The 22,130-nt window shown below is 46.3% G+C and overlaps 1 protein-coding gene across 2 annotated transcripts in view; it reads right to left on the bottom strand.

Moving 5' to 3' along the window:
- LOC120895470 overlaps nt 1–22,130 on the bottom strand; it is a 78,187-nt gene that overhangs the window by 48,847 nt on the left and 7,210 nt on the right. For both annotated transcript variants that reach the window (XM_040298903.1, XM_040298901.1), the window contains exon 2: nt 7,476–7,600. The gene's annotated coding sequence lies outside the window, so the exon portion shown is untranslated. The remainder of the gene's footprint in view (nt 1–7,475; nt 7,601–22,130) is intronic.

The following is a 22,130-nucleotide window of genomic DNA, read 5'->3' on the forward strand; positions in this document are numbered from 1 at the left end:
GTGTGAACTTCTCCTCAGAATCAACTGGAATCTATTACTCTTGATTTGAAATTCTCTTGCACTTCTGTAGAGTTTAGCCTAGCGCCATTTCCAGTAATGCCTCCCTCAAAAGATGCTTTCCCCAACCGGAGCATCACTCTCGACGTGTACTGCACCAGAACCCACTCTTAGGACTTAAGAGCTAGGCTTGGATGATGGTGTGAACTTCGTTGGGCACAGGTGTGCACCATCGTTGACCCTTGAAGGTTAGAAGAGCTCTCGCGGGTGTTGGGCTGTTGATGAAGTCACTACACCGTGCCCTCCACCTGCACGGAAGCTAATCTAATGCCGGCTAAAGGCTACAGACACTTCAGCTACCGACCTTTTCAAAAGTCATGAACCGTTCGAAGTGGGCAATTGAACAAGATTCTTAAGCCAGAAATGACTTCCAATATTCACCGTTGGCACCAACGGCTGCACACCACACGGCTATGGGACGCCAGCATTTTGTTCGTTCGTTTGCTTATTGAACAGTAAATTCCAGTAATACCCAGCAATTCAGGTACCGGATTGGTCACTTTAGGACCCCCTGAAATGGCCACTCTTATGATGCTGCTCTGCCGGTTTCAGCGCCGTTCCGTTTCCGAAGCTGCATTAAATGGATTGATCCCAGTTTTTATCCGCTTTCGCCCAGAGTACGCTCCCGTTCTCATCGTTTTTTTTACAACTCAACAGCAAATTAGTTGTTCTTGTCAGTTTACGATTATCGTCACCTTGCGTACTTGAAGTGCCGACAGATAAACTGGCCCGCCGCAAGAACGGTGTAAGGTTGTTTGGTTCGTGCGGTTTTTTTTTTTTTATTAACACTACACCCGATCAAATTCCCGTTCTTCTCGCAAACGTATTTGCGAAACGTGATTATCCAGGCTTGCTAAAATGGGAAGCTTAACTACGGCCCAGCAGCAGCTCCCGTACGGTACGGCGGAGGCGACGAACGGCCGCGTACTACCAGATTGGTGGTAATTTGACCGTTTCATTGAAAGGGTATTGTTGGTAATTGTGTTGATTATCTAAATTTTGTATCGTTAGCGATCCGTTCGATCGTCGCTAAGCTGGTAGGAGTCGGTGGAAAGATTAGCTCCAGCTTCTGAGGCGTCGAAGAGGAGAAGCTGCAGAAAAAACAGGTGCTTTGTTGGGGGGAGAGCTTTAGTGTTGGCAATGTTAAACCCCATCTTCCTGCCCATCGTTTTTTTTTTTTTTCTCCAACACGATAATCTGCAACATCTTCGTGTACGTTATTCTTTTCGATGATCGCAGACGGGAGCAAGGCCCCACAGCACAGGTAACTATTAGAATTATGATTATTATTATGGAGTAGCTGATGATGCTGCAGTCGCCAGTGTACCGTTCTGGGCTGGCTTCGCTTTTTTCTTACTACCTTCGGATGATCCGGTAATTCCCGACGGACAGGCGACGACCGGTTTGCATAAGCTGCGCAAAAACCAGGCACGGGGATGAGTAATATGTGGTGCAATAATAATAAATCACTCAATTTATGGATTAATCTATTAATTCGTCTGCCCTGTGTACCTGTGCTATGCGATCACGATCTGGTGAGGTTCACGATCCAACGATCAAGCTGGTGGCTGGTGCTACAAGTTGTTGAACTTTGTAACACCCTAGACACGGCTAGACAGGGGTAAACGTTTTCGCCGCCAATGAACTTCACCAGCCACCACCATTTGTAATCGATTTGTATTGGTGTGCAGCAAAAGGGAAAAGCGCTTTCGCACTTTCTTTGCCGAAAGGTTTCTTTTATCAACGATCGCAAACGACAAACACAAAAACGCCACGCATTTCTTTCCAAACCATTCCCCAAGTGTTGTAAAAATGTTCCCTATCAAACGACACCAAGCGACGAACCCGTTTGCCGTTTCGCCGTCTCTAATCTTATCTCTCTCTCTCTCTCTCTCTCTCTCTCTCTCTCTCTCTCTCTCTCTCTCTCTCTCTTGCTCTGCCATTTCTCTTCCCCGCAGGTCAGGATGATTCGATTGTAGCAAATTAAAAGAGTCGCAAAGTGTCCCCGGAGGCCACTGCATGCCGGCGACCGGCCGTTCGGGCGGCCCACTCGTTGTGCTTCCACCCAATAAAAAAGCAGTTATAGAAGTATTTACCTTTTAATGGATGTCGCCCCTTTGCTGGAGACTGGACCATTTCTTCATGAATAAGTCCCTGTTTTGCAGCTAGCGCGTCTGTGACGTGTCGCAGCCGAACGAGTGATGTTTTTTTCCTATGTTGATATAAATCCCATCGTTTCCAAGGTTCCCTTCGCTACGCAATCCTACGCAGCGGAACGTTGCGCATCGCACTATGACCACTACGGTGCCCCGTTGCTGCAATCGAACCGAACTATCGACGGCAAGTGCACAACGAGTTTTGCGTGAAAACAAGTTCCATCTGCCGAAGGTACCGGAGGACCCACATCGGCCGGGCTAGATAAGTTTTCCCCCCCCCCCGCCCATGTTGGCGATGCTGCAGAAAAGACCCGTTTTGTGCTCTCGCATACTTTGAGGCTGATGATAAAACCAGATTTCCAATTGGCAAGCGGGCATCATGCTGCAAGTTCAATGTTTTACTTACCATCTCCACAAAGAGCCGTTTTTTGAAAAGGAGAAAAGAAGTACAACCCACCTTCGAAGCTCCGTTAAACCATTCAAACCAACCGTTGAGCTAGGAGGGCTAGACAGGATAAGCTAGACGAGCGTATATAGACATCTCTGCATTGCGAAGATGCTGTTACCCTGTTATCCTCCTACGACGCGTTCGCGCAGATAACACTGCCCGCACCATCGTACAAATTATGTTGCCCCAGATCAATATTTCAATCGGGGCGACCACCTTCACATGGCCCGCTTGGACGGTGGGGCGCTCCGTGCACCATCAACGTCCGTTTTATGCAACGTCTGTCGGGTAGCTCTCTTTCTCTTTTCCAGCGAAAAGAATTGTATCACTATCCACCCGCGATTCCGAGCCCATTATGTAAATTAAATTATCTTCTCCTCATCCCCTTCGTTCACCCCTTGTGCTAGACAACACGCGCCGCTGCAAACACGTACCGTCACATACGTACGCCGACGATCAGATTTCTGCAAATGGTTCTTTCCTTGCCTAGCATGCATGCAGCATCGTTCGTTTGCCAAAGGGCCAAAAACAGAAGGTGTACTAGCGGCTAGAGGTGATCCCACGGGATCGATAACTTCGTGGTCCGGTTTCGGGGTCTTCTAGCAGCGACAATGCGAGAAGACTCCCTTGGTATCCTACACACACACAAACACTTCCCTCTAGCCGTTAGCAAATGCTGATGCCAAATCGAACCTGTCGTCGCACGGGCCAAGATCATAATTTATGCAACATTTACGATTTTATTGTCCCATACTGAATGTGCTGCAGAAAACTAGTAAGCGGAAGAAGGAAATAGCCGATCGACCGTCCTACTCCACAATTGCGGCGAGTGGATAATAACTTTTTTCCAAACCCATTGCTTTGTCTACTCCCTCCGAGCGTTGATCGATCTGGCCTGCCGGGCTGGAAATTGCAAACCTTCTAGCTAGGCGACACTTTCTACCCACACCCGCACAGTGCGCAGGGAAGAGATTGACTGGAAATTGATTGTCAATTGGGCGTGGGGAGAGCGATCACGACCCCTGCGGCCCCGACATAACAACAGATGCTGTGGCAAAAAGGTACCGAATGCATAAATACACCCGGAGGCCACCCCGTCCTGCTTCATATGCATAAATGTCGTTTTGCTTTGCTTCGTCTTTGGAGACCGTTTTGGTTTGTTGCGATGGATGGACGACGGGCGGATCAGTGATTGCAATCTGATATTTAATCGAGGGAAGCAGCATGTAAAACGATTTGAGAGGGCTCTAAACTGGTTCTCTACCCATCATCCGTTGTCGTAGAGTAGGCTAGCAAAGACTTGTTAATTGTCCTCGGCTTGACGACAGATGCACCGGACACGATTGCACTGATTGCTTCCGCTGATTGCAAAAATAATATCAAAAATTTATTCCTTTTTTTACAGCAGACACTGATGCCAAGCAGATGCCGGATAGAACTAACTGCAAATGAGAGGTTATGATCGAGCTTACGGGTAGTAGAGGTTATGATCGAACAGGTTCTTAACCTCAGGAGGCTTTCCATGCTCCTAGAAATGCGTGAGAATCGATGGAATAACGTTTAAAGCTTACTGACCTAACAGATTTCAATTAAAGAGAAGAGACGAACCCTTCGTAAAAGTTTTGAAATAAATTATTTTAGTCATGTGTTAGTATATATTTGTCTGAATAAAACATAAGAATCTAGATTTGAGGAGCTTTGTGAGTTGAAAAGAACAATCTCAAAGATTTGCTTGAAAGACTTCAACTATGGTAAAATGCACGAACCTTGAAATTAAATGCAATGCAATATGTTCATGCTTTTCAACAAACAAAGTTCCACTTTCTCTTGCATTCTTCCTCTCTTTTTTAATATATTCCAAAGGACTCAATCTGCATCGCCATCGGAACTGAACCCAATTACGCCACTTCCTAATGCCTCCGACTAATTAACGTTTCTAGCGCACCTTTGTTTTATGCAAACTAAACCCATGCCCGCCATAACGACCTACCGGGACGTTCCATTTACCGCTAGTATTAATATCTTTTAAACCGAACAACCAACGTGCATCGGGACGGCACCGGAAACTCTGCTCATGGCAGATACAGTAAACTAAAACCCATCATACGGCGCATTCTACGTAACGGCGTTCCATGAGCAGTGGTTTTTGCCATTTTTGTTGCCGTTTTATTTTGCACACATATCCTCGCTTATCAGAGAAGATCGTAAGAGCGAGCTCGCGAGATTTTGCGCGCGTGCGCGTGCGTCCACCGCGAATGAAGACGTTTCTGCGCGTGTCAGGACAGCCCCCGAAAAGCGAGCGACCGGCCCCGGCCACATAAAACCCGGCCACGCGTGCAGTCCCGAGCGTTTGCCGCCAGGCGCCCGGGAGTTGGGAAAGAATAAATTAAGAAATTAACGAACCAAACGCAACCGAGCGACTTTATGGGGCTGGAAATAGAGTGGGGAGGAGAAAGATTGGCTGTGATTTTCGTTCCACCTCTCAGAGGCAAACCAACAAAACGTTGCCCATACCGGCCGGCGTAATTGGAAAACAAATAAAACCCCATACCCGTGTGCCCTTGTGTTCTGGGCGGATGGGACGCACGGTTGGGAAAACTCTCCTGGGCTGGGATGGTGTCTGTGCCGTGAGCTAGACACATGCGAAACAATAAATCAATTTTACTGCCCCACAGTGATGTTGCTTCTTGCTTGCCCCCTGGGTAAAAGGGAAGTATTTGCTTTCGGGCGTCTGGCTGTGTGCTACGGGTGAATACGCATCCGCAAGGCGTCCGTGAATGATCCGTGCAGAGGCCATTGGGATCATTGCTATTTATTTTAGCCATGCGTGCCCATCATCTACCATCCTCCGGAGGTGGGTTTTTTTTGCAGTAAGCAACGGCCCGAGCAAAAAGGGGAAAGCAAATCTTAATCCAATCTATAGACTCAACTTGCCCCACAACATGGTGGAGCAGCAAGTGAAGATGCTTGATTTGTAACGTTGCACTGAAGCTTGCTGGGAGAACACTGCAGTTCCGTCCCGCACCAGCAGTGTCCAGTTTTTCCAGTTCATTCGCTCGCGCACCCGCAGTGTGGAAAGTAATTTTGCAGGATTTGTAGTAAAACTTCATACCTTTCTACCGCATAACCCCGGCCGATGCAACGCGGGCGAGTGTGGCTTTGACCTCCCGCAGTAACGCAGCAGATGACCGCCACCATCGGGTTTAGCGGACAAAAGCAACAGACGATTGCGTGTGCAGTTGTCCGAGAAATAGGATATGGCATTATTTGTTTAGTCTGACGGTGTGCATAAAGCTTAACCCTGTCCCCGCGTACCCTGGAGTGAGCCCGGACAGGGACTAATCCTGTTAGAGCGGCCATGCTAACCGCCTCTCGATGCATTGACACCTCCTGTGATCGAGCAAGCGCTAAGGATGGGGGAAATGTGTGTTCTTATTATTTTCCCGTGTGCCCAAGAACAACTTGTAGCAGGAATGCGGAACAAAATGTACACCGTGCTTATGGGCTGTATGCCTGCGCAATTTGTCTTCACCACGGGGTTAGCGGGAAAAGCATGCTGTAAAGTTCATTTCAGGTTCGATAACGATTCGTCTTACGCGTTTACCATTAGCGATGAGTCTTCTTTTCAAACAAGCAATTTCGTTTATGATTATTTGTGTGATCATATCTACGATCATCAACAAGGTTTTCATTCATCATAAAGAGGGAAATGTTAGATATGCTTGGATATGACTATAATAACATGAAAAAATGGTTAAAACACAAGTTAAAGCTTGCTACATAAGAGACAAATATGATTTTACTTCACATTTTTTTATGCTTTCCGTAACATTGTTAGTGTCATGCTCTTTATTTTTACTTTACAAAATTATACACTTAATTATTAATCCTCAAAATCTAAAAAAATTAGTAATTTAAAAGGAAAATTAAATTAAAGAATAGCTATATTCCTTGAATATTCCTAGAAAGACCCGCCTTCTCTTCATTCTTACTGATTGAAAAATTGCCAATAAAGTAAGCTCATTTAAATGATAATTCATAACTGCTCAGGCCAACTCTTAGGCTCCTACAGTAGAAACAGCACTTCATCGGGCGAAACACGCTGATTGCTTCCTAGAATTATGCCACCCATCGATGCTCATGCCAACCAACGCCCTCCGTTCGCGCTGACCGTTTCCCTGCAACTATTGCATTTACACGCTGCTGCAAACTGCAGCAGTAGCAACAGTAGCGCGTAAACGCATCCCCAGACGCACTGCAGACGCAAATTAATAGCGCTTATCAGTCATGAATATTTATGATGCACCAGCAGCACCACCCTGTCGATTAAGCTTCGTCTACAAAAAGCGCAAGGCAAGGCGGCTCGCTTCCAACTGAGCAAGTCGAAATTCTTCTATTTGTTTTGATCAAACCCGTTCGCTTGCTCGATCAGAAAAGGAAGTGATGCGTTACACCATTAACGCACCCTCTCGTACGAAGATCTTCCGCCGTGTTGCGACGAGGGGACTTTTGTTTCTTTTCTTCCTCATCCCTCATCCCACCACATTTCAACACGTTTTCCGTTGCGTATGCAGCACACGCAGTAGTGCGCAAGAACGCGACGTCATCAAGATGCCAATCTGGAGCGAATCTAACTGTGCATTGCAAAAAAAGCACCGGACGTCATGTCAACCGGCGCATAGAATCTCCGGTTTGAGAATCGCATTTTACCATTTAGGAGACCAGTTTCGCTGACAGATCGGTAACGAAATGCGAAGCTCAATCGGATTTCTTGGGATCGTTTTTTCTCCACCATGCTGCTTCTATTCACTTACCCGCGTGTCCCGTTTCTTAGGGCAGCTTAAGTCCGGAGTCCCGAGAAGAACTTGTCCGTTTGGTGTCGGTCCGTTTTCTAGCTTGCTGTTGGTCTCCTTTCGATAAGCAGCTCGGGGTGCAGTGGCTGCGAACGGAAAATTGAGAGAAAATGTGATGGAGTTAATCATCCGGCCACACGTTGACAGTTGAATCGACATGCGAAGGTGGCAGTAAAATGTCAAACCCAGCCCTGGAAGAGATAATTTCATAAAACTACCCTCTCCGATACTGATCTATTCCGGCTGTGGTGGTGGTTCGTTAGGGAGCAATCAACACCCTTTATAAATAAATCATGATAAGCGACCAGCGTGCGTCAATTTCGCTGCTGAACTTTAATTGACAGTAAAGGTAATTCGACCAGATAATGCCCGTTTCGAAAAAGGTAATGCTCTTGAATTGCGAAATTTGTTGATGAATTTTGTTAACCTGCTTTTTCATTCATTTTTAAAGTTACGTACTCGTGCGGTAAAAGTCCCAATTTATCTTGCACTCAAAAGCATCTCATGTTTTCCAAAAAAAACACCATCAATCAGAAGCTTATAAAGATACACGTGATAAATGTTAAATCCACACGCTGGACACGCTTGAAGCATTTCATCACATTTCGCAGCACAACGCACTATCGCACCGGTACTATCTTAACCCGTTTGCTGCGGTGGCGTGAAAAATCCAACCCTAGCGCGTCGTAAGAAAAAGGATTTGGTTGTGTCGGCTGTGCAGTTTTGTGCGATTTTTCACGCCCGCAAACATTTCGCTGACCGATCGACGCGATGTGGTGCGACTCGAAGAAATGGGTAAGAAAAATGGTAATGAGCGTTTTAGGGCCAGAATGGAAAAGGGAAGACCGGGGGGAACACTGTATCGAACGCCAGAGCCGGAGGGTTGACAAATGACCAATTAATATGCAATTCCATGCACCGAGCGTATCCCTCGCTGCATCGTCGCGCACCAAAACATACACACAGTGATGCGCCAATACGCTTCGACTGCAGAGAGCGAGATGCAGTTTTATAAATATTCATTTCCCTCCGGCGTGGAGTAGAAAGCGCGCAGTATAATTATCATTAAAATATCATCTAGCACTGGATGTGCGCCTCTCTCCGACCTCGACGCAAAACCATGTAATCGAGTGAGAAAAAAAATAAATAAAACGCTCAAAAGACGCGGTTAAATCACGGTAAGAACAGAATCAGGGATCCCGGTAGCTTTCTGCGAGCTGGGGGCCCAATAGTTAATCGACACAAAAATGTGTTCGTCCTTCTTGATGGTGGCGGATAAGGGCAAGAACTAGTCAGGTCCGTTATCTGTGCACGGGAAGAAGTTACGGAATTGTCGGAATTACGGTTTGCAAAGACGGTTACGTAAGGACGTGCGGTACAGCGAGCGATCAAGGTCGCACCGACACCGGTTGGATGGTTAAGCCGCAGGGAATTAAACCCCGATCAGGCGGCAACCTCAAATGACTTGTTGGACTGTGTGTATGTGTGTGTGTGTGAGTTTGTGTGGTGATGATTACGGTTAGTGAAATGGTGGCTATTAAAATTATTTAAACATTTGATATTTCTTGTGGTCGATCGGCATTTTTGCATCTGACTGTAAAGTGCCGCCTTCGGGTTGGCTGCATTAGCGACCAAAGGTGCATGTGATGAAGTATTGATCCCTACGGCAATATGTTGCATTATACTTTATGCAGAAGTGTATGGGGATGAAGAAGTAAGAAATTGTTTTGAAATGAAACGCATTTCAATTAGAAGAAGCTCTGAACGTAATTAAATAAAAAAGGTCGTTTTGTTATTAGCAGCCGTTAGTGTCGTTTATCACCTATATCAAGTCTTTTATGAGGATCTAGTATTACTTTACGGTCAGCTCCGTGGTACTGCCATCTATTTGCTCTACTAAAAACATGCCTGACATGGGCCCAAGCCCTATATGGGCCTATATTTAGAGCTAAAATAATTTAAAAGGTGATAAGGTAAATTAAAACGTTCTATAGATATTCTACCGATGCCAACGAAATTGCTTATCTTGAAATTTATAAAAAGAATCCATTTCATTTCAGACTAGATCATCGTTAGTTGATCATAAAATAGCAAAAATACTACCATAAACCAACACAATTTCAGCCCTAGACAACGTAGACCAACAAATAAACATTCCTTTAAACAGTGTTGCCATCAAAAATCAATTTTATCCTCCACTTACCGAACCACATAAATCCCTCAAGGTGCCCCACATTACCTTTTGCTCTTCTTTTTTCCCCATTCAACCGTTCCACCTAACTGCAGCAAACGATAAACTCATCCTCACGTTAACGATCCTGTCATTTATGTAACAGCGCAGGCAACGGGCACCACCATTTGATGGTTTACTTTATGGTTCGTAAGAAGTCCGCTCCGCCAAGTGCCAGGTGCCCAAGCCCCGTACGTCCTGATGGGTGATCGCATTCAGAGCGCAGTCTGGCCCAACCGTTCTGTAACGCGCAACCCGGCCTGTAACAGCGCAGTTGCCCAGACAGGCGAAATCGTTGAAATCGTAACCCATTCGCCCATTTGCACGAGTCTCAAAGCCCCAATGGTCCAAATGGTGCAGGACCCCCATAATTGTTGTAACAAATTCGTACCATTTATTAAACGGTCACAAGCGGGTGTCCACTTGCAGGTGGGAAGGAAGGCACATGCAGATGTGAAATTCCGAAGAATAGACCAGTTTTTCCGCTTTTCAACGCGTTGCCACTAAGCATAAATTCTTCTGCACCGTAACATAAATCAAACCACCACGGTTGTACGGTGGGCGGGTATTTGCTCGCTGCGGGTTTGTGCGGAGTGCAGGCCACTCGTGTGGCTCGCGACGAATGCGCGAACGTCCGCAAGGTTTGTGATGCAGAGTCGGGTGGAATGAGATCATTAGTCGACACGCCAAACTGCCCTTGCCCTTGCGTGTGTGTATGAGAGCGCGCGCGCGCCTGGAAGGACTACCGGACGGAACCGCCAAGTGCATGGGCGTAATGGGAAGAAATTGCAATCGCATATAAGGAGGGACACGGACGCAAAGGCTCCGTCCTGCAGCGCTGGTTTTGTGCGACCTTCGCGCGTGGTGCTTCCTTGTGTGGATGGAATGGGAAGGAAAGACGCACTAATCGCATGCAAACGAGAGCAGACGGTGATAGGGCAGTGGCGAACAACTTCCAGTTGGATTCAAAAAACAAAATACATTTTAAATTTGTGGCTTTGAAGGTCTTATCAAGAAGTTTTATATATGTTTTATAAAGGTTTATTCCTCTATATGTTTTCTAAAGGTTGCACACCACTGGCTGCAAAGGAGCTGCGCATCTTCTTGCTGCACTGATTTGTGGCATCCAAACGAGTGCCACCCCAGGCTCGGTATGTATGCAGATGTAAGGGGGGCTATAGTCTTCCTTCCTTCACTTCCTCGGGATTACGCGCGCTCGCGCGTCATGTACAAGGCAAGACATCAGCGATTGCCCGGAAGATAGTTGGCTGGTGCCGTGTCGCACGACGACGATTTGCACGGGAAGGATCGCGCAGGGGGCCGGGACCGTGAAGGTGGTTAATTATGGCCCTGCGTTACACGCACATACACACACAGACATATGCACGGTTGTCAGCTCGCTCGATCAAACACCGTTCCGTGCGGCCGTGTGATTTCATTGCTGTCATTAATAATCAGATGACAGGCGCGCAAGGTGACGGGTTTTCAGAGATGCGTTTCTGAAGCTTTGCCTTTTTCCTGTCTTTGCTCGCCACTTCCCTTTTTTTCACACTCCTTCCCTTCCCTCCGAAAAGCTCACATCCTAAACGCTAGCAACGAGCTTGTCTTCCCGCAACGCATCAACGCCTATCTCGCCTAAGCAGCGCCTCTAATGCCCTCCTAACAAGCCTCTAACAAAGAGCAGTAGAATCCACTTCGTCCGAAAGACCGCCGGATGCTCGACAGGAAGAAACAAACGGAAATCAAAACGGGAAAAGCATGCAGCAGCAGCAGAAGCATCATCCGCTACTGTGTGATCGCAAGCGTTTGGTTCTGAATGTGAAAAACAACATACAATGCGCAACAACGCAGACAGCGGATGCGTTCGATTACGACGCATTTCCATGCCGCGTTCCCACCGTGCAGTGGGGTGGAGGTTTTCCGAATCGGTTGAAAATGTTTCCTTCCGCACCGCGCACTTTCGCAAGCACAGGACCACTGCGCACTGCTTGGACGCGATTCGATGCGGTTTTTGTGCGAACGGGTACCATCAACAACTACATCATCATCATCATTGGCGTCGTTGTCAGGCAGCACTGTGCCGTAATAATGCTATAATCGATTTCAATTAGTTCCGGATGATTTTTTTTTCGTCTCGGTGGCGTTTTTTTTTCTTTCTTTCTTGCCGCTTCCCTCTTTGGCTTCGGTTGCATTGATTTTATCCGATCGTGTTACTGTTTCGCTATGCAGATGTGTGGTATATTAGGTGTTTTGGGTCGGTGAATCATTGACTTTGATAGCAAAATATTTTTTATTAAAATACAAATAATGATATATTAAGCATTTTAGGTATAAGACTATCTAAACAAACCATCATTGCTCTTCTCTTATCGTTAAATCGTTTCCGAGAGCACCAAACCCTCCCGCAACGATTACACAGTTGTTAAGACAATTGCTTTTTAATTTTATGTGCTGGCAAAAATGCTTCAACCCACCGACCCAACTGTCTAAGTTCGATCGTGAGATAAGAATGCAGCTTCCAATGGTATGCAGCTGATCGCTCCCGCTGCATGCACTCTCACACAAAGCGAACCGATTCAACCGGGCGCGCGCGTTCGATCGGCATTCAACGGAAGCTGCGCCAGATTTATCGATCGACAGTGTTGCCGCCAGCTTTTACCGGCTGCGAGACGAACGCTTCTGCTCGATTAACCAAACCCTACCCTTGCATTAGCTTATATTATGCAAATAATGCACCCAATGCACCAGGAGGCGGCTCTATTGTTTTGTCCACTACCTGGGATAGCGCCTCCGCACTGCGCGCAAAACTGATTGCGATCGCACTGAAGCTGGCGGGCAAGGATCGAACGGAACGATGTGTTGCTTAATGGTTCCCTCCCAGAGGGAATTTCACGTCCCTCTTTCGTAAGATGCATCCATCCCGTCGCAGCAACCACAAAGCGATTGAATTGACCTACGCATTTCGTACAGAAAGAATAGTGAAAATAGTTTTAACCATCATAGACTGGCCAATTTTCCACCAACACAACAAGCAAACGGAAAAGCATTGCCTTTTTAAGCCGTTCGTTTGCTAACATTTCACGCCGACAGGGAGGGGGGGGGGTTCCTTTCAGACCGAAACCTTTCCGAATCGGAATTGATCTTGGCGTTGCGTGGATTGCATGAACCGGAAAGGAGCCCAAAATTGTTCTGCTCGAGCCGGCGGCTTCAACTATCTATCTATCTGATTCTAAGCATCCCGAGCAATCGAGGTTCGTTGACCTTCACCTGGAAGCTGGAGAGCTCGAAAGGAAAGCACCAGTACAGCGCAAACGCAACCATCCCACACAAAAAAAAAACCCTGAAAACCCCATCCCAAAAGTGTTTGATTCGGTATCGTTCGGTACTTAAAATCAATCCATAGGAAATTCTCTTTCCAGGCACCGGGCATTAGCGCAACGGTTCAATGAACCAGCGAAAAGCGGGACGGGGAATAATTCCGTACGTATTTCACGAGCCAAATCTAAACACTTCCGGCAACAACAGGCGGCATCAAATGTATCTTCAAAAGAGGATGTACCACACAGACAAAAAAAACGCTCAAGAAAAAAGCACCATGAAACATCCAGCAAGGCGTTTGGGGGAAGCGTTCAAAAAAGAGGAAAGATTTGAACGAACAAAACCCTATTGGAAATTAAACTATTCGTCCGGGAGGGAGGGAATAAAATTGCATAGAAAAGACAACAGATGGTACAGCAATCTTCTAGCTGAATGAGGCTGAAAAACACACAAACAGAGAGAATCATGATTGAAGCATCGGGTTAACTTTGTACGGATGCTGGCGAGTGGAATTGCATTAATTCGTTTCCATGTGGGAACGAAAACTCCTCACAGTTCTGTGCTTCTAATCAAAAACAACATTCTATTCCCTCCCTCGACGCATGATCGTCTTTGGGCTGTGTTGTTGATTAAATACCACCTTTGCGTGGTGAGCAACTTGCAACACACCTCCTCCCCCAACATACCATGCTAGCTAATTAGTGGTTTTGATTAAATTTAGACATAACCACCTCCCACAAAAGGCACGATAAGCGCGATCGGCATTCCATGCAGGTGATGCGTCTGCCCGAACCGAACCAAAGTTGATCCCGTAACGATCAACTCCCTATTTCCTTCTAAGTGACAGTTTCTCCTTAGTGTTTTTGGTGTTGTTGTTTTTTCCTGCACACTTCATCTCCACTGTTTCGTATCGGGATCAAACAGTATTAAAAAACGATGTAGAGGAAAAAAAAGGTTCATCGCTTGCTTGCCCGCGGACTTGTGCGGTGTTGTAATTTATTTTTCCTTTTTTTGTTCGTTTTGTGCTTTTTTTTTGTAGGACACGCTTTACGGCACGCATCACCTTAGCATCCCTATCCGGGCAAGTGTCCGATGCTCCCGATTTACAATGTGTTTCCTTTTGCGTACGCGCTTGATACTGCTGTTGCTGCTGCTGCTACCCTTAGGCAACGTGGTGCTGTATACCGTCAGCCAAAGGTTGATAGGGGCTGATTGGATAAGATTTGCTCCCGGTTCGTACTTCTGCCTGCTGCAATGACTATTATTTTCTTCTCCGATGCACCTTCGCGAAGGGGGTTAGGAGAAGGATACAGCAGCACCCTTCACCACTTAAGCGCAGATTGGCAGCTTTATTGGTTTATTGAGCGACGGGGACTTACAGCAGCAGCAGCAGCGGAAAAGCGGATAAAGAGAAAGATCACTGAACGCTTTTAAATTGTATTAATTTGTTTGGCCCGGCCACTGTTGCAGAACGTTGCACGCTGGGCGGCGGGAGGCGATTTTAATGCCTACCGATCAGTTGGCGATTTGCATGCGCCTCTCCTAACGTTGGGGGGGGGGACAGTGCCAGTACGCCTGTCATTTCATGCGTCACCTCCAGCGTAAACGAATGTACCGTTAGCAGTTTTGCCAAATCTATCACCTTTTTTTTGTTAGAAAAGGGGGATTGAAGCGGGACAAACAAACACAAAAGCCATCCACTCTAACACACCCTCCCCAGGATTGATAAGCATCGCATGTACTTCCGGTTTCGGAGATTTACAGTTAATAGACACAGCGTCCTCCTCCCCCAACCGAGTGCTTGAATGTCCATCGGCCCTGGCTAGGGGAGGGGGGAGGAAGGGGACCAAACTATAACTCGTGTACCGTGCGGATTGTGCGGAAACATAATTGAAGGTGGATGAAAGCATCGATGCAGAGCGAGAATTCCCGTCGACCGACTCCCCCCCCATTTGACTTTCCACTCTGGGGAACATTCCGGAGCGGACCTGTATTTTGTCTATTCTGATCGGTGCAAGCATTTCACCGTGTTATATAATAAGTATTTTTTGTACCTGTCATCCCTATTTTTCTGCGAAACATATGGCTTTTTAAACGGGAAAACGCGAGGAGCAGAAGGGAATGAAATTGAATCGAACCGAGCATGAGCACGGGATGACGCGGGAGATCGTTTCCAGCCCGCTAATGAAATGATGGAGCACAACACTAAAAAGGCATATCTAGGCAAAGAGCATCTGTGGAACAGCACACAATAGCGATCTGTTGAGAGGGGTTTGGGGGGTGGAAAATTCGTGTTGTTCCCGTGGGGGTGGGTGGTGCACAATATGGTGAAATGGATGAACAGGGTGCTACACACACACCGGTCTTCGCCGTGTGTAGCAGCAGCGATCATTGACACCTTTGTGACTGTGGGATACACCAAGAGAGCGAGAGAATGCGTTCCAAATGGATGAACAAAACGGCTGCAGCAGCAGTTGAACCCATATGTGTGGGGGTTTTAAGTGTGTGTGACTGTTGGGGCTGGGGGCGGGTTGGGATTTACCCGAGGGTGCTGAGCCGTGAGAGTTTAGATTGAAGATCTCATCACGGGGGCATATACTAGATCTGGCATGGGATTGGCATATCAGCACAGTGGGATATAGAATTGATTGCAATGGTCGAGAAACATTTACATTTTACTTTTATCTCAACTTAATCAACCATTTTACTTGTTGTTGTGCATTTCCCGGTGCTAGTTCATACGGCAACTCAGGTGAAAAGTTTTATACTTCAGGTTCCAGTTGAGATTTCGGCTACAACCGAGCTTGTTCTAAAACCTTCTCTTACCGATTGTACAATACGGGCAGGTAACGTTCTGCCATGCAAAAAGCCTATAAAGCATATCACTTTCGAACTGATTTAGCATATCCATTTCATTTCTATCCTAATTGGACGTTAATTTCAGCCAACAACCCATCCTCTCGGGAAAGTAAACTCAAATTTCCACTCTCACTCGCTTGCGTCACACAACAAAAATCGATACCGACGCCGAGGTTTGATTTTTTGTTTCCCCGAATCCACATCGCATCTAATCTCAAAGCTTCATCTTATAAATAAAACATACACCGATACTGTGTAATGAGCGTGGTAAGCGATGCTTTAAAGCAGTTGATAATAAGCAGCGAAAAAATGGAAAACAAGCATTCGGCCGGCACGTCGATACATAAGTGTGTAAAAAAGCGCCGCTAAGTAATGAAACAAAAAAGCGAAAACAAATAAAGTCTAGAGGTTCTATTATCGAACGCACTGGTGCATTACCGGTGTGTGTGTGTTGCCGATATAGCAGAGAGAGAAAGAGAAAAAAACGAAAAAACAAAGCCGGATACTTAATGAAGTTCATGATTCTTCTATTTCACCACGATAGCAGTGCTGCCTCTCCCAATGGCTTTAGCTAGATTATTTTGCAGATTTTGCACCAAAAGTGCCGGCACAGCGTACCCACTGTTCAACCCATCGAACCACGGAGCAACAGATGGCCACTCAGATCAGAAAGCGAAACACCCTACTGGAACCATGCCTAGGGAACGACGACGACGACGACGCCGGAAAGGCCAAGCGGCGTGGAGTGTTTGCTATGATGTACGAGAAATGTAAAAATAAAGCAGAAGCAAACGGGCGAACAGCAACAACAAAAAAAATACTCGTAAAGCACCACCCCGCCTTTACCATTGTGTGAAATCATGATTGCTGCCGGCTCTCTAGCTTCAAGTAAATAGAATAATAATCGGAAGGCGAAATAATAATTTCGAGTTTAATGAACGATGTGTGTGTGCCCGCGCGCACTGGCATGCTGCTCTTCATGGCTTGATGCTCTTCCAATTCGATTGGGCAAACAGGCAAGGGCAGTTGTGTAGCTAGAATGGGGCTTTTAATGGAAGCATAGTTGAACGAAAGTACTACTCCGCGAGCAAACAGCATGAATTTCTGCACGATCGAATCGCAAACAGATAGACAATGTAGCGGACCGATGTTCAGCTGTACCAAATCCGACAGGTGGCCAATGGAGATTGGAAACGGTGCGTCGCGGGATATAGAATGCAAATGAACAGCCGTTGGTTCAATCAATTGCGGCAAAGTGCAAATATTAATGTACATTTTTTTGTACCTGTTGTTTGCTGCTTTCGGGTTAACAGGATTGCGTGAAAACGGTAAAATAGTCAAAACCAGGCTTAAGAATGCAAAACTCAGTACCGCACTTGGCACTCCAGTGTAGATTTTTGAATGGTGATTAAGTTCAAGAAGGTCTACATTCCATCTCAAAGTAGAGGATATAGACATTCCTGTCCTTGTTATTATGAGTAAAACAATTCAACTGTTTTTAATGCTGCGCAATTCTATTGCAACAATTGAAGCTCATTTAATGCGGCTTAATGCTCCAAAAGATCATGAAAACAACACCGGCAACAATCATCGACTATGTATCTAAACATAATCAAGATAAAGCTCTGTTTTCTACATCTACAAGAGAGGAAAAGTCTGTGGGTTCACTAGAATAAAATAGAGACATTTCCCTCTTTCCCTCCTGATCGCATCATCTTCATCTCCCTCTGATGCTAGTAAAAGCGACAATGCCACTGTGAAAACTGTCTGCTAGCAGCAAGAGTCACTCCCAAAGAACTCGGAAAAACTCGCTTTTCCCATCTCGCCATCACTTGAATTCCACTCCAAAACCTTTCCCTTATTTTCTCACGCATGCAATTAATTATGCATTTAATTTTCCCTATCGTGACCCGCATCTCGCACACCACCACCACTACCACCACGGCGAACTCAGAGGGAAAATTAGCACTTGAATTAAGCACGCCGAGTAAGCCGAGTATTGAGCGTGCTTTCTCTCTCTCGCTCCCTCTCCTGGCCTTTGGGACACTGTACACTGTCCACGCACGGGCAGGGGGACAGCTGCCTAAGGTGCATCCATGTTCGCTGCCGCAGGTTGGCGCAAAATTTTCCAACTTTTTAGCTGCGTTCCATTTTCGCTCCGACTCTGACTGGCTCCCGGGCTCAGTCGGTCAGTAAAGTCATCAAGGCTGTTTTCGGGTGCGCTTTTTAGCCTCGTTTCTGTTACCCTCTCGCTCCGTCACCCTGCTTCGGGGGCTAGTGGGTCGTCTTCCCTTTCGAGATTGTAAGTAGATCGGGGGGAAAGGAAGCAGAGTTTGTTGGAGGGGGGCGGGGTTTTTGGAAGGTTTTGATCACGGTCAGCCGATAATTAGGCGGCCTGGCGGGTAACAACTCGTTCGCTGTGGCGTACTTTGTAAGGTTCGTTTTCCAACCGATCGTTTAAGTCGTTTGATGAGCTGCACTGGCTCATCCTAATTACTTCCGCACGCCCACTTCGTAGGAGAGTGATTGTTTTGTAGCGCAAAAAACATCAAGTAAATTTAAATTAAATGAGCCTCACTGGTTTTTTGTTGGCTGTAATATTAGAAGATTTATTTCACGCCTTCGCCAAACCCTTTCCTTGTCGTGCCGTGTAGTTCCGTATCAGATCTCGATATTGTTTTCCGCGCTGGGTGTATTTCCCCGGGGTGAATTCTGTTTATTTTAAAAGATACACCAACAAAACAAGACATTGCACTCTTTTGCTTTTCTCCTGTTATCGTTGGGTCGATCTAAAGTCCGCCCGTGGATGCGCCACCGAAAACCAATTAGCGTTAATTTTATATGCAATATTCCGTCACTCAATTATGTACGGGGCGAGGTTCGAAAGATACTTCCAGCTTCACCATTCGTCGCATTTCGCGGAAAGTGAACACTATTAGGGGGGAGGGAGGCTTCTGGACAACGCATTCGGTGCACTTGGACGGACCTTTTCCTTTAGAACACTTTATCGCACCCACACCCTTCCCATCCAAAAGGGTCATAATTCATTTCGCAGTTCGTTAAATCGCCCAACGAGTGTGTTACCTTCCCTGAACTGTGCAAGTAAGCGAGAAGTTTGAAAATAATTAATAACCAAAAAGGGGGAAAAAACGGTGCACCGTACCGGTTCGTGGCTGCGATTAGAAAATCACTGAAAGCTACCCACCCAGAACCCTTGGGGGAACGGGCAGTCGGGTTCTCTTCTCCCGAGCTCCATCCATAATTCATATCAACCCTAGCGTTCCGCGCGGATGCATTGCGCGCTCTTTCGGTTTAAAGGATCATGTTTTAAACATACACACGCGGAACAGGGTGAGGATGAAATAAACACATGAACCATGCCATCTAACTTTGGTTCGCCCTGGGGGTAAGAAAAGGTACAGCGATACCTTTCACCAGTGTAGCGAACCAACGGTGATAATGCTTGTTCTTAAGGTGGAATATGTTTTTTCCCCTCTCCCCATCGGTTGCACTTTCCAACTGAGTGTTCGCGGTGTCCAGTACCGGTCCATTCTGTCATTTTATGCGCCTTCAGAGTGCGCTTTATGATTGGAACATGAAGCATGAGGTGGAAATTAATTAATGCCTCACTCTAGCTGAGTTTTTACCAGCGCAGTGGCATCGGAACGGAAGCGCCAATGATGGAGTGTAAAAATAGGGGGATATGTTTTTTTTGTATTTTCTTTGATGAAAAACATTCCAATAACGGAATAAAATGTAGTAAAGTACAGTTGCAGAATTGTGATAAGCTTGTGAGCAATGTTGTTTTTCTGACTCTTTATTTTTCAAGAACTCATAGGAGCCTTCTTTACCTCTTTTATCATAAGTTATAGTTTATTATTTTAACATTTTTACTATGTACAAAAATTCGCATAAAGTCTTTCCGTTTTACAGCTTCTCACTCAGTTGCACCGAAAGCATCTCTGGCTCGTGCTTGAAGGTCTTTATACTTGAAAATCTTATGAGCCATGACACTACCCTTTCCATCCACTTGCATCCCGCTGAGCGACAAAGAAACACAGAGGAACAGAGAGGGTGGCAAATGCATACCAAAACGGGCATGGGGTGCATCGAACGAAGCGGCATGTATTCAATCCGCCCGCCAGACGGAACAAAAGTGAAACCGATAGCGATTTGCTCAACTGTCACGCGATGTGAGAGTGTCTTTCGGCATAACAAAAAGCGTTCAATGAAATCATCTCGAGGTACTCGGAGTGCTTCATTACACTCGGGCTCTTTAAATTCGCGTGCATTAATTGAACACCAGCAACAGCTTATCGCTGGGAAACAAGACGTTTAGGATGCTGCTGTATGGATCATGATGATGATAAGCACGAACGAATATTATAACTGCTTTCTACCCAATTGAATCAGGCGTCACAGCTGATCGAAATGGTTACGATTTCACCCAGAAGCGCCTCTCCTGGGCAGGATGATTTACGACAAAGTTTAATTAAGAGCACGGTTTGATCGATTTCCAGTATGCAAATTTCCCAGACAGGTGATTTGTCCGGCAGGTTTGTTCTGTTTTGCTTCCCAGTCCATTGACCGTTTTGACGTTGCCAAAATGGTAGCGCAAAACACCGCACAAAAACCTGTTCTCTAACCCAGACGTTCTAGATTCTCTGTTTGCGGTCCCTCTAGGGATCGCACAAAAATTGGGTCACTTAACCAAATGGAATCCCTGCTGATTTGGACATATTTGAACGCGACCTAGACGCTTTCGGAACGCACCCCGGGCCCCACAGTGCGCCCGTGCGCCAAATGATGATTGACAGACGCTGTGATTAATTTAGACGAGTTTTTGTTTTCTCTTCGCCGTCGGATTTCGGAACAGGTTCCATTACACAGCAATATCAAATGGCGAAATGGAAAACGGTGTGTGTCGTTGCGGGCGCACACACCAAGAACTCTAGCGACACGTGTGTGACCCAGCCCCAGGTCGGTCGTGCGGGTTTCGGTTGGCCCTTTCGAAGGTTTGGCCCCGATTTTTCTCGCACCGACTTAAGCTAATCCCATCCAACTCCCATCGCGAGCTGAGGAGTTCATGTCACGCACAGACCCAGATCAATCAATAAGTTCGACCTACCAGTTTCCTCCCTCAGTTCCCTAGTGGTCAAGTGAAGTAAACATTCTTTATTAGCATAATCGAAGCGGTGATGTCAGTAGGGGGGAAAAAGAAAGTGTCCCTGTGACAAACGACACCGCGCTGAACCGCTGAAGCCCTTTAGGAAGGAAAGCTGAGAGCCGGTGGCAACGTGCGACGACATTCTAAAAATTGTTCCAGACGGTACTGAGAAAACGAAATGAAACCGGACACTACCACATTTGTCACGATCCTTTTTGGTCATGCAAACGTGTTTGATAGCAAACGTTTGATGGATTATTCAGGCAAACGTCCCAAGCAAAGGTTCGTCGCTTGTACGCACGTCGAGTTCTAGTGTACGATTACATCAGTTTAAAAAGAGCGTTGCTTGTGTTTTCTGTTTGTGCGTGACTATTTAAGCCAGAGTTGAGAAGAAATGATAGAAGGTGGGTAGTTTTGGCATGATATCACACACCACAAAACCCACGCAAAAATGGAACACCTTTCGGAACGGAAAGTAATCCGATATGTCGGTCTAGCAATGTCGGGCACGGTACGCCAATAGCACGTAATTAAATGTATCGCTTCGAATTCCATGGAGAAACACCCGGAGACTCATTTGCTACTTAGCACGCCGGTGGAGAAATTATAAGCTTGTTTATTTGCTTCCTAGAACGTGTCCTTTGCTCATTTCCGTCTAATTGGTCACTAATTTGTGCGTAACTTTAACACGTGCTTACAGCGCTTTTGTGCTAGGTGTGAGTGGAAGAAACCCAGGCCCACAATACAAGCTCTAGGCGGGGGTCAAGGGAAAAATGGTCGATAATTCCTTACGCACCATCCCGTAATTGCGCAGAACGTTAAAGAGCTCCTCCCGTTTTAAATGCTTTAACTCGTTTGTAATTATGATGGCCTGGATGTGTTTTTTGTTCGATGCTTTCCCTTTGCCTGGTTGGCCTTCTTCTTTCCCTTCCTAAGGTCTATTCTTCGGAGTATCAAAGTACCAGCATGAACACCGCGCTCCGAGTGTCACGGAGTTTTGCTTTGCTTTCTTCCTATAATCCTATCCCCACTAACAGTGTTG

The sequence above is a fragment of the Anopheles arabiensis genome, chromosome 2, assembly GCF_016920715.1.
Source record: "Anopheles arabiensis isolate DONGOLA chromosome 2, AaraD3, whole genome shotgun sequence".
Taxonomy (NCBI): Eukaryota; Metazoa; Arthropoda; class Insecta; order Diptera; family Culicidae; genus Anopheles; species Anopheles arabiensis.